Source organism: Microcaecilia unicolor, chromosome 2 (assembly GCF_901765095.1).
Source record: "Microcaecilia unicolor chromosome 2, aMicUni1.1, whole genome shotgun sequence".
NCBI classification, from domain to species: Eukaryota; Metazoa; Chordata; class Amphibia; order Gymnophiona; family Siphonopidae; genus Microcaecilia; species Microcaecilia unicolor.
This window is the reverse complement of record NC_044032.1, coordinates 572171877-572184742: the sequence shown is the minus strand read 5'-3', so window position 1 is coordinate 572184742 and position 12866 is coordinate 572171877.

The window sequence follows — 12866 nt, the reverse complement described above, 5'->3', positions numbered from 1 at the left end:
AGACCTGACATTTTGGGTGGGCCCAGAGCTAATATGGGTGGGCATTACATATATAACTATATATATAAGTGAGAGTAGCATTTCTTGAGATACTTCTAAATAATGCCTTAAAGTGCACTTGATGAAGGATTTCTAATAAACAGTCTGCCCAACAGCTGTCCAGCATCAATATAAACCACAAACATACTCAAAGCCTATGTAGCAAACTTTAACACCACCAATTCTGAACACACAAATACTAATAACAGTACCTTTAAAAAGGCAGCAGTGAATATACACAACAGCAATACGCGTCTCACTGGAAAAGTCAGACTACTTAGACTGATATAGATCTCAACACAAACCACATGCCAGAAGAATCACTTTGGTCACATGCAGAACACAGACCAACCCTCATCAATTGCCCAGCATCAGCTCTGTCCTTCCCTACCCCTCCATTCCTCCCTGTAGCCCGACATCAGTCCTACCCTTCCCTACTCACCTCATCCATCCCTATAACCTGGCATTAGCCCTACCCTTCCTTTCCTACCCCCCCCCCCCCCATCCATCCATCCCCGTAGCCTTGCATCAGCCCTTCCTTTCTCTACACTACCCCCCATCTATCCCTATAACCTGGCATCAGCCCCACCCTACCCCCACCCCTCCCTGTAGCCTATTGTCAGCCCTGTCCTACCCCCTTCTCATCCCACCATTATGATGTTAAAAAAAAGCATTTACAAATTGTATTACCTGCAGTACTGGGCTGGGCTGAGAAAGAAAGGGAGAAATCAAACTTGGGTATACAAGTAAAGTATCACATACCATGTAAAATGAGTTTATCTTGCTGGGCAGACTGGATGGACCATACAGGTTTTTATCTGTCGTCATTAACTATGTTATAACACCAGGCTTCCCAAAGGCAGACTACAGAAACAATTAAGATGAACAGTTAAGATCAAGAAATAGAATATTCTCACTGAAACTTGTAGATAAATGAGCACAAAATACAAAGATTATCACTGCTATTTCTACCAGCTATAATAATTTTTAAGCTGTTTTACTGATGTTCAATTTTTATTTTATATTTAAATCTAGATATAGGAAGGTTTCAAATAAATTAAAAAGCTGTTAAATAAGTAAAAAAAGAAAACAAAATCCCACCTCCACCTTTTAAGGCACTGTCCAATGCCTATCCAACTGGAACTGTTTTAGGCTTTTTACAGATGGACTACACATTTATTTTGAAAATTCTTTTGCTAAAGTCCGTATAATGGACTAGATAGGAACACCCCATCTTCTGTTTTCTTCAACCTCCTTGTCCTGTCCTGTGTTGGGGACGGGTCGGGTGATAGCTCCTACAAGTGCCGCGGAGGTGGAACCCAGCAACCCACAAAGTCAGCGGGCCAGGGCACACACAACATGTACTGTGGGAACGGTCCCTTACCTTACCTCTACTACAGCCATGGCGCCAGCCCAGCAGTCAAAGAAGAACAGGTCACAGGAGTCAGCTTTCCACAACCAACCAAGGTGAAGCGCTGCTGCCGCTGAACAGCTGGGCTACAGCAGCGAGTGCAGCCTGCAACATACACCGGACCTCCCGCCCCCACCCGTGCTGCCAGTGCCTGCACTGCTTGAAGCCAAGAGAAGGAGCAGAACGTCATTGAGAGATCTCATCCCAGCCGCAGCGGCCTTGTGTGGTAAGCTACTTTACTACTACAATGGCTGCGGCTGAGCTCTCTGGACGACGTTCTGCTCCTTCTCTTGGCTTCAAGCAGTGCAGGCACCGGCAGCACAGGGGGGGGGGGAACAGGAGACTGGGAGTGCGTGGACAGCAGGCGGCTGAGTGGGTTGAAAGCGGCAAGCCGGCGCCGCCGGCGCCGCCAACCATCTGCAGCAAAGCAAGGCACGAATCCGATCCAGCCAACTGGCACCGCATGCGCTGCAGGAACTAATCTGGCGATGAATGCGCATAGGCGCCGTTTTTTCCATCCCCCCTAGCTACGCCGCCTACGCCACTGACAGGGCAGAACTGAAAGGCTGTGCAGCACTCTCACTGCAGCCTAACCGGCACCTAGAAGACAGCACCGGATTGAAGGAGCAGGACAAATTGGGTGAGCCTGAGCTGTGATTGGGTGGGCCTGGGCCCACCCAGGCCCACCCATAGCTACGCCCCTGATGGTTTCACTCTTCTGAGTTTCCACATAGGGTGGAACATTTTCTTTGTTGTGGCTTTCGCTTGGCTTTCAAGTGTGAGATTTCGATTGATTATAACTCCGAGTATTTTTAGGCTGAGATAGGGAGGGTGTAGTCTGGGGTGGATATGTTGGAGGGTATGTTTGTGTTATATTGGGATGAGAGGATTAGACAGTGTGTTTTTTCGGTGTTTAGTTTTAGTTGAAATGTGTTCGCCCATGAGTTCATGATGTTCAAGCTGAGTGTGAGTTCTTTGGTGATTTCTGTTAGGTCATGTTTGTAAGGGATGTATAGTGTGACATCATCTGCATATATGAAGGGGTTAAGACCTTGATTGGATAAGCATTTGGCTAGTGGGATCATCATTAAGTTGAAAAGGAGCGGTGAGAGTGGTGATCCTTGAGGTACTCTGCAGTCTGTTTTCCATGGTGATGATATATTCGAGTTCGATTTCACTTGATAAGTTCTAGTTGTTAGGAAGCCCTTGATCCAACAAAGTACACTTCCACCAATCTCGAAGTATACTAGTATGCTTAGTAATATATTGTGGTTTACCATGTCGAATGCACTAGACATGTCGAATTGTAGGAGAAGTATGCTTTTGCCTGTTGCTATTTGTTGTTTGAATTTGGCTAGTAGAGTGATTAGTACTGTTTCAGTACTGTGGTTGGAGTGGAATCCTGATTGTGATTCGTGTAATATGGTGAATTTGTTTATGTAGTCAGTAAGGTGTTTGGTTAATAAGCTTTCCATCAATTTGACTACCAGTGGAATCAATGCTACTGGTCGGTAGTTGGTGATATCATCTGTTTTTAATCTTGGTATCTTTTGGTATTGGGGTAAGTAGGATGTTGCCGTTTTCCTTTGGGAAGAGACCATGTTGGAGCCTGTCATTTAAGTGGGATGAGAGGTCTACTATGAAGCGGTGGGGAACGGATTTTAGTAAGTAACTGAGGCAGGCATCTAGTTTACAGTGAGTCTTGGAGAACCTATTAATCGCTTGGTTAACTGTTTCAGTAGTAAGGGGAGCGAAGGTTGTCCAGAGTCTGTCTGCTGGGTATTCACCAGGGATTGGGTCCATACACTCAAAGAAATTATCGAAGTCGGTGGTGGTCTGAGGTAGCATGTTGCGTAGTGTCTAGTACTTTGTTCACGAGTTGAGTGATTGTTCATCTTTTAATTTTTTCCATGCTCGTTCAAGCTTCCTGGATTGTGTTTTTAGTTTTTTTTAGTTCTTCGTACCATGGTATTGAATTTTGCCTATGTGATGTTCTTGTATGTAACGGTGCTATTTAGTCTAATATGTTTTTGCATCTTTTGTCCCAATCTGAGAGGTAATATATAGAGTCCATTTGTGCTGTCCAATTATTGTTGTTCATTTGGTGCCAGAATGTTTCCGGGTCTATTTTGCCTCTTGTGTTCTATGTTGTTTGTATCTGCTCTCTACTGTTTAAACTACTTAATACATAGGACCATCAGATATTATATGAGTATTTTGACCTTCACCAACTTGGTGTAATCTTATCTCATTTCAGTTCCTTAATGGTCAACAGTCTCAGTTCATATTTATTATGTACTTGTTTATAATTAATTTTTTCTATAATTTCCTTAATAAAATTAACAGTTGTCAATTCTTTAGTATATATTCCACAAAAATATTACTTATCTTCTTCATATCCCATGACAATAGGGTTTGAACTTGAACTTAAACTTCCTAGCTGCATCAGGGATATCGACTCTGTGAAGGCAAAACCCACATCAATGTGTTGTATCATTTAGCAATCAAATATAAAAACTGGTCCAAAAGCTTCCCATGAGCACGTGGCCATTACCATGTGAGCACTTACCGACACTTATTTTATAGGTGGTAAGAGCTCATTCCCTAACCACGCACTAATCGGTTAGCATATGACAATGTAGCTGTGCTACCGATAAGCACAGAACACGCCTACTCTCCACTCACAGACACGCCCCAGTGCTAAAAAATAAAAACTATGGTGTCCTTTTACTAAGCTGTGGTAAAAAGTGGCCTGTGATAGTGTAGGCATGGGTTTTGGGCATGTGCAGAATTATTTTTTAGTGCGCCTGCAAAAATGGACGTGCGGCAAAATCAAAATTGCCACACATCCATTTACCGCCAGCCATAGACCTAGCAGTAAAGAATTTGTGCGGTAATGACCTATGTGCATCAGATGCCACTTGGCGTGCGTCCGCTATGTGCGCCAGAAAATAAAGAATATTTTCAGACGTGCGTAGCTCACACATGCCAAAAATTAAATTACCACAAAGCCATGCGGTAGTTGGGCGGTAAGTCCATTTTGGCGCGCGTTGGGCATGCGTAGATGCTTATGCGGCTTAGTAAAAGGGGCCTTATATTTTAGCACGTGCATAGCTCGCTGACATGCAAAAACTATTGCAGGATGCATTAGTGCTTACCACAGCTTAGTAAAAGGACCCCTTTATTCTCTATCTAGCCTTTTTTTTTTAGTTCAAATAATTGTATAGGTTTCTAAATAACTTTTCAGATTTCCGATCTGAGGAAGAAGGGCAACCTTCGAAAGCTAATCAAGAAATGTATTAAGTTATGTCCAATAAAAAAGGTATCATCTTATTTTCTTTTCCATGTTTTATTTTGTTTGATTTCTATAAATAACTTTGCAATGAACAGTAACAACAGCAAGCAGGTGTAAAAAAGCACTGTCATAATTAATCACTGTTGAGAGACAAATTCTCTTACTAGAGACCACTTTTCAATGACCCTCTTCACTCTGCTTCTAGTCTCTCATAATGAGATACTTAAACATAATTCCACCACATTATGACATTTAATATTAACTTTTTTCAATTATTATTAATTTTAACACTAAAGATAATAGCATGTCAAGTAATTTTGCTTGCTATTTAGTCGTTGGCATTTGCTCCTCAGAGGATTAGTATAATAAAATTTGATAGCTAAAGGGTACTTCTATATACACAGTACCGATTGGTTGCCACACTGTACCCCAACAGGGTGCAAGGCTACCACATAGGTACTGCAAACTTCAGACCACCCAGTTAATGCATGAGACCTTACTGCTAAGTCAATGAGTGGAGGTAAGGTCTCAGGCCCAAAATGGACATGCACCAATTTTTATTTTGCTGCATGTCCATTTTCGTCCAAAAGAAAAAGGCCTTTTTTGTAGGCACGCTGAAAAATGGACCTGTAAGCGTCCAAAACACGTGCCTACACCAGTGCAGGCTATTTTCTGCGTGCCTTAGTAAAAGGGCCCCTTAGCCCTCCATTGACCCAGGTACAATATTTAGATTGTAAGCTCACTAGGGACAGAGAAAATACCTGCATACAATAAATGTAAACCACTTTGATTGTACCACACAAAGGCAGTATATCAAATTCCGTTAAAAAAAAAGTCTTATCCAGTGAGATACTCAACACCACAACCTTTTTTTTAATTAATGGAAAGACCATCCTCAGAACACCAATCCAGGATGTGCTGAAAATGTGTAACTAAACTCAGTGACTGTACACCAGAACTCAAAGAGAATGGTCAAATAATAAAATACGGGGGTCCTTTTACTAAAGTGTGCTGAAAAATGGCCTGCGGTAGTGTAGGCATGGGTTTTGGGTGCAAGCAGATCCATTTTTCAGTGCGCCTGCAAAAAATGCCTTTTTTTTAACAATTTTTGCTGAAAATGGACATGCGGCAAAATAAAAATTGCCGTGCATCCATTTTGGGTCTGAGACCTTACCGCCAGCCACTGACTTAGCGGTAAGGTCTCTCGCTTTAACCGTGCGGTAATCACCTATGTACGTCAATTACTGCACGGGCCAGGCAGTAACTGGGTGGTAACTCCGAATTGGCGTATGTTGGGCACGCATATGCGTCTGCGCGGCTTAGTAAAAGGGCTCCACAGTGTCATCAGCATATAAATCAAACATGCTATTCAAATTGTGAAATCATGTCATTATTACACAAAGGAACAGATAACGGTGCACCACAGGGATGAGCTTTATGCACCTCATACTATTCAGATACATCAATAATTTAAACCTGTTGCTGTCTACCTGATACATTTTATTTTATTTCATTTATGTATTAGTTAGGGTTTATTTACCACCTTTTTGAAGAAATTCACCCAAAGTGATGTACAGCAAGAATAAGTCAAACATAAGCAATGGATAATTACAGCAGTAAAAATATTCAAATAGTACGGTATAATATGCTACTTACAATGTCAATGCAATAAATCATCTTAATAGACTGCAAAGGGTGTAAGAGAAGGAAGAATACACAGATAAAATAAGGTAACAGGAGTTAGAAAACAAGGGGCTAATTTAAAGAAAGTTGCATGAATATAATCTCAGCTAGGACAGAAGTTGGATAAGCAAGTCCTGCTACAATATATGCAGACCGATGTTAGTCCTTGTGTGTGTGTGTGTGTGTGTGTGACTAGCAAGTTAGTTGCTTCTACCATTAAAGGCTTGGGTGAAGAGCCAAGCTTTCACCTGCTCCCTGAATACGACACAAACCATTTTACTCTTAATATAATTTATTTATTATTTCCAAGTTATTAACAAGAATACAACTTGTTTGAAATACAGCCCAAATTTACAAATAAAGAAAAGGAATAGGAGAATGTCTCCTTTAAATAAGCTTACGTTTACAAAACATCATAAACATATTTGAATTACAAAAACAAAATTTTTATTTAAATTTAAGCCAGGTAACATATTACGCGTTCTCAGACCACTATATCCCGGGGGGGGGGGGGGGGGGGGGAGGGGGGCGAAATGAATAGAGAAGTTTTATTACATAGCATTTTCTGTAAACCTCACGGCATAATCTCAAACTTATTTATAAAGATGTTTATTTCAGTCATTTTGCATCTAGAAAAGATCTTAGCTGTTCTGGTGAGTAAAAAACATATTTCGTCATACCCAATTTTACTATGCATTTACATAGATAGGCTAGAAAAAAGGAGGCTCCCAGCTCCACTGTCTCCTTCTTCAAAGCCAAGAAAACTTTTCTTTTTTGTTGGGTTTGTTTTGTTACATCTGGGAATATCCAAACCTTTTCTCCACCAAAAGGAGCATTAGCATTCTTAAAATACATTCTCATTACCAAATTAAGGTCCTGTTCAAATACAAATGAAACAATAAGTGTTGATCTTTTTGTTGTATTATCTATTTATTTATTACATTTGTACCCCACTCTTTCCCACATACAGCAGGTCCAGTGCGGCTTACATAGTAAAAGAAAGCATCTTATATATAGATTGTTCCAGGAAAAGTGAAGTGTTATTCAAGTCAGTATTTGTTTTTATTGCTTCTCCCAATCCTCCTTCCTTTCTCCTGATATTTGAAATATAATACACTTTATTTATTGGGGGCATCGCTTCAAGAGGAAATTTCAAGTTTTTATTCAGAAATCTTTTAAATAATTCAATTGGAGTAATCCCAGAGAGCTTAGGGAAGTTCAAGAGTCGCAAATTCAAATGTCTATTATAGTTTTCTATTTGTTCAATTTTTCGACGCAAATCCAAATTATCCTTAACATTCATAACTTTAAATTGTTGCAATTAATCAACCTCTTGTTGAAGATTTTTAACTTTAGTTGATAACTCTTGTTTTAATGAATTTATTGTGGAATTCAATTCTTCAAATTTAAGCTTAAAGGCTGCAATTTCACCAGATGATTTTTGTAATGTTAAGTCCATTTTACTCAGCATCAGCCATATTCTCTCTAAATTAATCTTTGGTACTTTCTCCGAGGTTCTTATCTCGGCTCTCTGCGTTTTTTTGCGGCGCTAGTCCCTCGCACAGTGACCCTTCTGACGGATTTCCGGCGGTCTGTTAGGACACCTCTAGAGCTGCCGTTGACGACGGACATGGAGGAAACAACAATGCTGGTGGTGAAAGGGAGATTTCCTCTCCCCGTGAGGATTCCCCTCCTCTGGATATCCCCACTATGGGATCCGCTTCCCTAATTGTTTGAGATGCCATGGTGAGAAATCAGTCTAAGGTCAGCTGGATCGGCGAGGAGGTTGAGGCGGGCGGGGGCACCATTCTCACTGTCCCTTTTTGCTTGGAGTACAGCATAGCTTTTAGGAAAATCTTTCCAGGAGAGCCAGAGCGTTTCTCTCACCATTCGACTATGCTGCCATCTTGACAAGCCCCCCGACACAAACCATTTTAAGAGAACACCTCCTTTCTGTAAATCAGCAAGCCTTTGTAATAAGATCTGAGAACGAATAGTATCAAATGAAGCTTCTATATCTACAAACAAGAAAGGATAAGCAGCCTGCTTATTCCCAAGACAATAACCAACAGAGTCATATCTAGTGCAGAGGAAGAGTTACTAATCTGCAAAATGACACTATTTAATTCAGCTTCATCAGATAGTATACCAGATTCATTGAGCTTTAGGAAAGTGCTCAAGGTGGGGAACAATAAGCAATATGCAACAGAATTCAAACATGAAAATTGAGAATGCAATCAGATTGAAATAAAGTGCAATAAAGTGCCAACAAAACTCATGCAGAACAACAGAGATATATAACCAAGACATGTATATAATCCAAAGAAGACAGCAAGATAAAAATATGCTAAAAGAATATGCAGCAAAAATGCCTACAAAAATTCAGTTAAAAGCCTACAATAACAGCCAGATTATGTTGAGCTGTCTAAAAAAAATGATAGGAAATCATTCCGTAAACAGGCATCTGGTGCAAAAGAGTTAGAGTTAAGAGACATAAACAGATTTCCTCTTAATGAATTCTCTTGCAGTTGTAAGAAGATATTTATTGAATATTAAATCATTAAAACTCCTGCCCTCCTTAGAAACTATATTTTAAGTTACATGGACCTGATGGAGACATACAATGCATTTGGTGGATTGTTTCTATGCCAGCCCTTGAGGAAACATGTAGCAACATGTGTGCTTGGAGGTGTTGCATTGCTTTGGCAGCAGTTCTTATCAAGCCACTGTCTCCTTCCACTTTTCAGTACTAACACATTGTTTGGAATCACTTCATTTTAATTTCAAGGATATTTATGTTAGTATATTTGGCATACGTATTCCAATTTTTTTGAAAACTCACTCAAAGACTATGCTATGTTCTTGTTTACAGGTACCACGTGATGTCTAGATAGTAAACCATACCCTGTGTTGCTGTATTGATCCTAATCAGAATTCTTTATGGGTTTTTTTTTACTATGGACCTGCAATGGGAGAAAAGTTCTTATTAAATCTAGACTGATAATTGTTGCACAGACTACATTGGAAGAGAAGTTTTTCTTTAGGACTGAAGTATTTATTTAGGAATGAAATAACAAACAGAACTGAAACGTTCTACTGAGCTATGTAAAAGTTCTATTACTGCTGCTATAAATCATTTTTAGTGTATGTATTAAGCCACATATCATGAAAATGGAGAAATACAAAGTTACAGATTACCAGTGTATTCTTAAAGCTTTCAAGGGTTAATGCCGTTAATGCATGCCATTTACCAGGGTCATCAGAAGGGGCGCCAAGCAGCTGGATGCAAGCTCCCATATGTGGAATCATTAGTGAAAAAAGCGGACTACATTGACAGCAGATAAATACCACAATGCCTTATTCTATAATTGTGTGTATCTGTTTTCCTTCAGCATGGCAAACTTGTGTAATAGGCATATGATGATACACATGCTTTAGGCAAAGGAAATGGATCACAACATGCACAACATAAGTAAAACAATGGTACAATAAAACTTTAAAAAATGATGTAAAACAGCATGATAAATAAAACACAAACAATAATGCTCCTACTGGTACTGACGAAATTAAAGTTCAATCATTTATAAGCCATTAAGTTGTATTTATAAATGCCTTAGCAAACAATGCACATTTTAAAAATGTTCTAAACACAAATCAGTAGTATACGCTAGTTATCAATGGGTACACTATTGAAGAACAATGTGTAATATTGAGCAGTGGGACATACTATTGACTACACTAGCCATGAATTAAAACCAGAATAAAACAAAAAAAGACCTATAAATGGCACAGGAAACTAAACAAAACAAAAATGTTTGTTCTGAACACCCTTAATGAACAAATAGCAAACAAACCTATAGTTTGCTGATAATCCAACTCCTAGATTTGCCCTTCCTTCCTCACAGACCAGATTTGCCCTCAGAGATTCTAAACTGGTAGTGAGATAGCAGCAACGCATTCTGACAATTTGAGGGCTAGGAGGCTAACGTTGGAAGAGACCTGTGAATATTGTTTCATGTTTTCAGTGTTTATGAGGTGAAATGTTCTAGACCAGGAGTACTCGAAGGGGTCCACAGGCTAGTTGGATTTTCAGGATATCCCTAATGAATATACATTTTATTCCTTTGAGTATCTTGTGTTCAATCTAGTTACACATACTACTATCCTATTACAAGTAACTACAAATTTAATAAACTCAATTACCTTTATTTCAAAAATATCTTTAAAAATAATACATAAGCACCACCATACTGGGAAAAGACCAAGGGTCCATCAAGCCCAGCATCCTGTCTTCGACAGTGGCCAATCCAGGCTTCAAGAACCCGGCAACCCCCCCCCCCCCCAAAAAAAAAAAAAAATTAATAATGTTCAATGGACTTTTCCTTCAGGAATCTGTCCAAACCTGAAGGAAATGTCCATTGAACATTATACAAATTTTGCATATCTTTGTTCACCTCACAACATTATTCTTACAAGCCCAACTTCCATACCACTCATACCCACTCATTCTTTCTATAAAATCTTCATTTCCCTGTTGAAGGCTGCATTTCCTCTAATGAACCAATTTATCCACTTCTACATCATTAATAATGATACATCAATAACATATTAAGAATCTCAACTGCTAACAAACACCATCTATTCATATACTCTCCTCTTGATCTTTTTAATAAGAATCAAGCCTATTTAGATCCTATAATAAAAATCATATCTTTGTGTATACCACCAGTCTATTATCAATATTATTCATATCCAGCAAAAAACATGTCCTTCATCTGTAGAAAAAAATCTGTCTTGTTCCTGGTATCGTAAAAACCACCAAATTCCTCAAAACGGTCCTGCTCACAACCATGCCAGAGCAGTTCCTCTTCAATATTATTTTGCATGCGATAGTTAAACTCCTGAAGGCGCGCAGAGCGAAACATGGTGACCGTGTCCTCCTCTGGCATGGTTGTGAGCAGGTGCCATTACACCTGGACCAGTTTGAGGTCCGCTCCATTTATTCAGCCGATATAGAGGTTTGAAATATAAGAGTTAAACCCCTGAAGACGCCTAGGGCGAAACATGGTGACTGTGTCAGTTGGAGTGATTATGGAAACATGAGTTGGAGATGAAGCTGGGAATTTGGGTTTGCTGCAAAACAGTTGGAGTGACTAAGGAGATGGGAGTTGGCATGAAGGGGAAACAGATAACACAATTGTTAGAAGGGAATAGATTATTTGGAGCTAATATGGATGGCCCACAGTTAGAATAGGCAGATATTCAAAAGTTACATAAATATTTAATTAGAACGGAATATTATTCAAGAATGCTGGATGAATACTGTCATGTGAAACATATTCTTAGGTTCTTAAGCTCTTTAAGGAGCCCGGATTTTAAGATGACATTGAATATGTAAAACAGTGGAATGAACTGATTTCTCAATGCTCCTTAGATTTAATGTTAATTATAATAGACAATCTTAACAAGATTATTAAGAACATTCAGGAAAAATTAAATTTAAAAAATACAGATTATGAAACAAAGAGGCCTGGAGGATAACTTTGCACAACAGTATACTGAGCAATTGCTGAATATGGAAAAATACAAAATAGAAATACAAGGACAGAAAATAGCTAAATTTAAAAGGGACAAGCAAGATTACACTCATGGGTATGTCTTCCCCTCAATGGATCACAATCAAAAATCTAGAAGAAATAGAAAAACAAAGAAAGTCAATGTTATTAATTCTTCCAGCGATTCCTCAGGGGAAGAAGATAGTCAGAAAATAATGAGGCAAGCTGAATTACAATCAATGTCAATGCCTCAGGTTTCTTTGGAGGAACCCAGCAGTGTGCAAGGAGTCATAGAGAATCCCCAAGTGATGGCGACCAGGCCCAAAAGACAAATGAGAAAACAACATTGAGGGGCCCTTTTATTAAGCTGCGTAGGCACCTATGTGCGCCCAATGCACGCCAATTCAAAACTACCACCTGGCTACCGCATAGCCCGGGCAGTAATTACATTTTTTAGGTGCATCCACTATATATATTTTTTGGCATGCAGCGCTAACTGGGCTCTAATCAGCAGTGTACGTGCACTGATGATTACCGCCCGGTTAACGCGTGAGATCTTATCGCTAAGTCAATGGGTAGTGGTAAGGTCTCAGACTCAAAATGGACATGAACCAATTTTTATTTTGCTGCATGTCCATTTTCAGACAAAAAAAGGCCTTTTTTGCAGGTACACTGAAAAATGGACTTCTGCACGTCCAATACACACACAGGCTATTTTTCCAGCACACCTTAGTAAAAGGACCCCTGAATATTTTTAATATATCTTCTAAAGTTCTGAAAAGGAATCAGTAGGAGATGTTATCTGTGGGCTTATCTTCTATGTCTAAACAGTATTATGACCCGTTTGATATGCATCGATAAAGTTTTTTTAGAAAATTGAGAT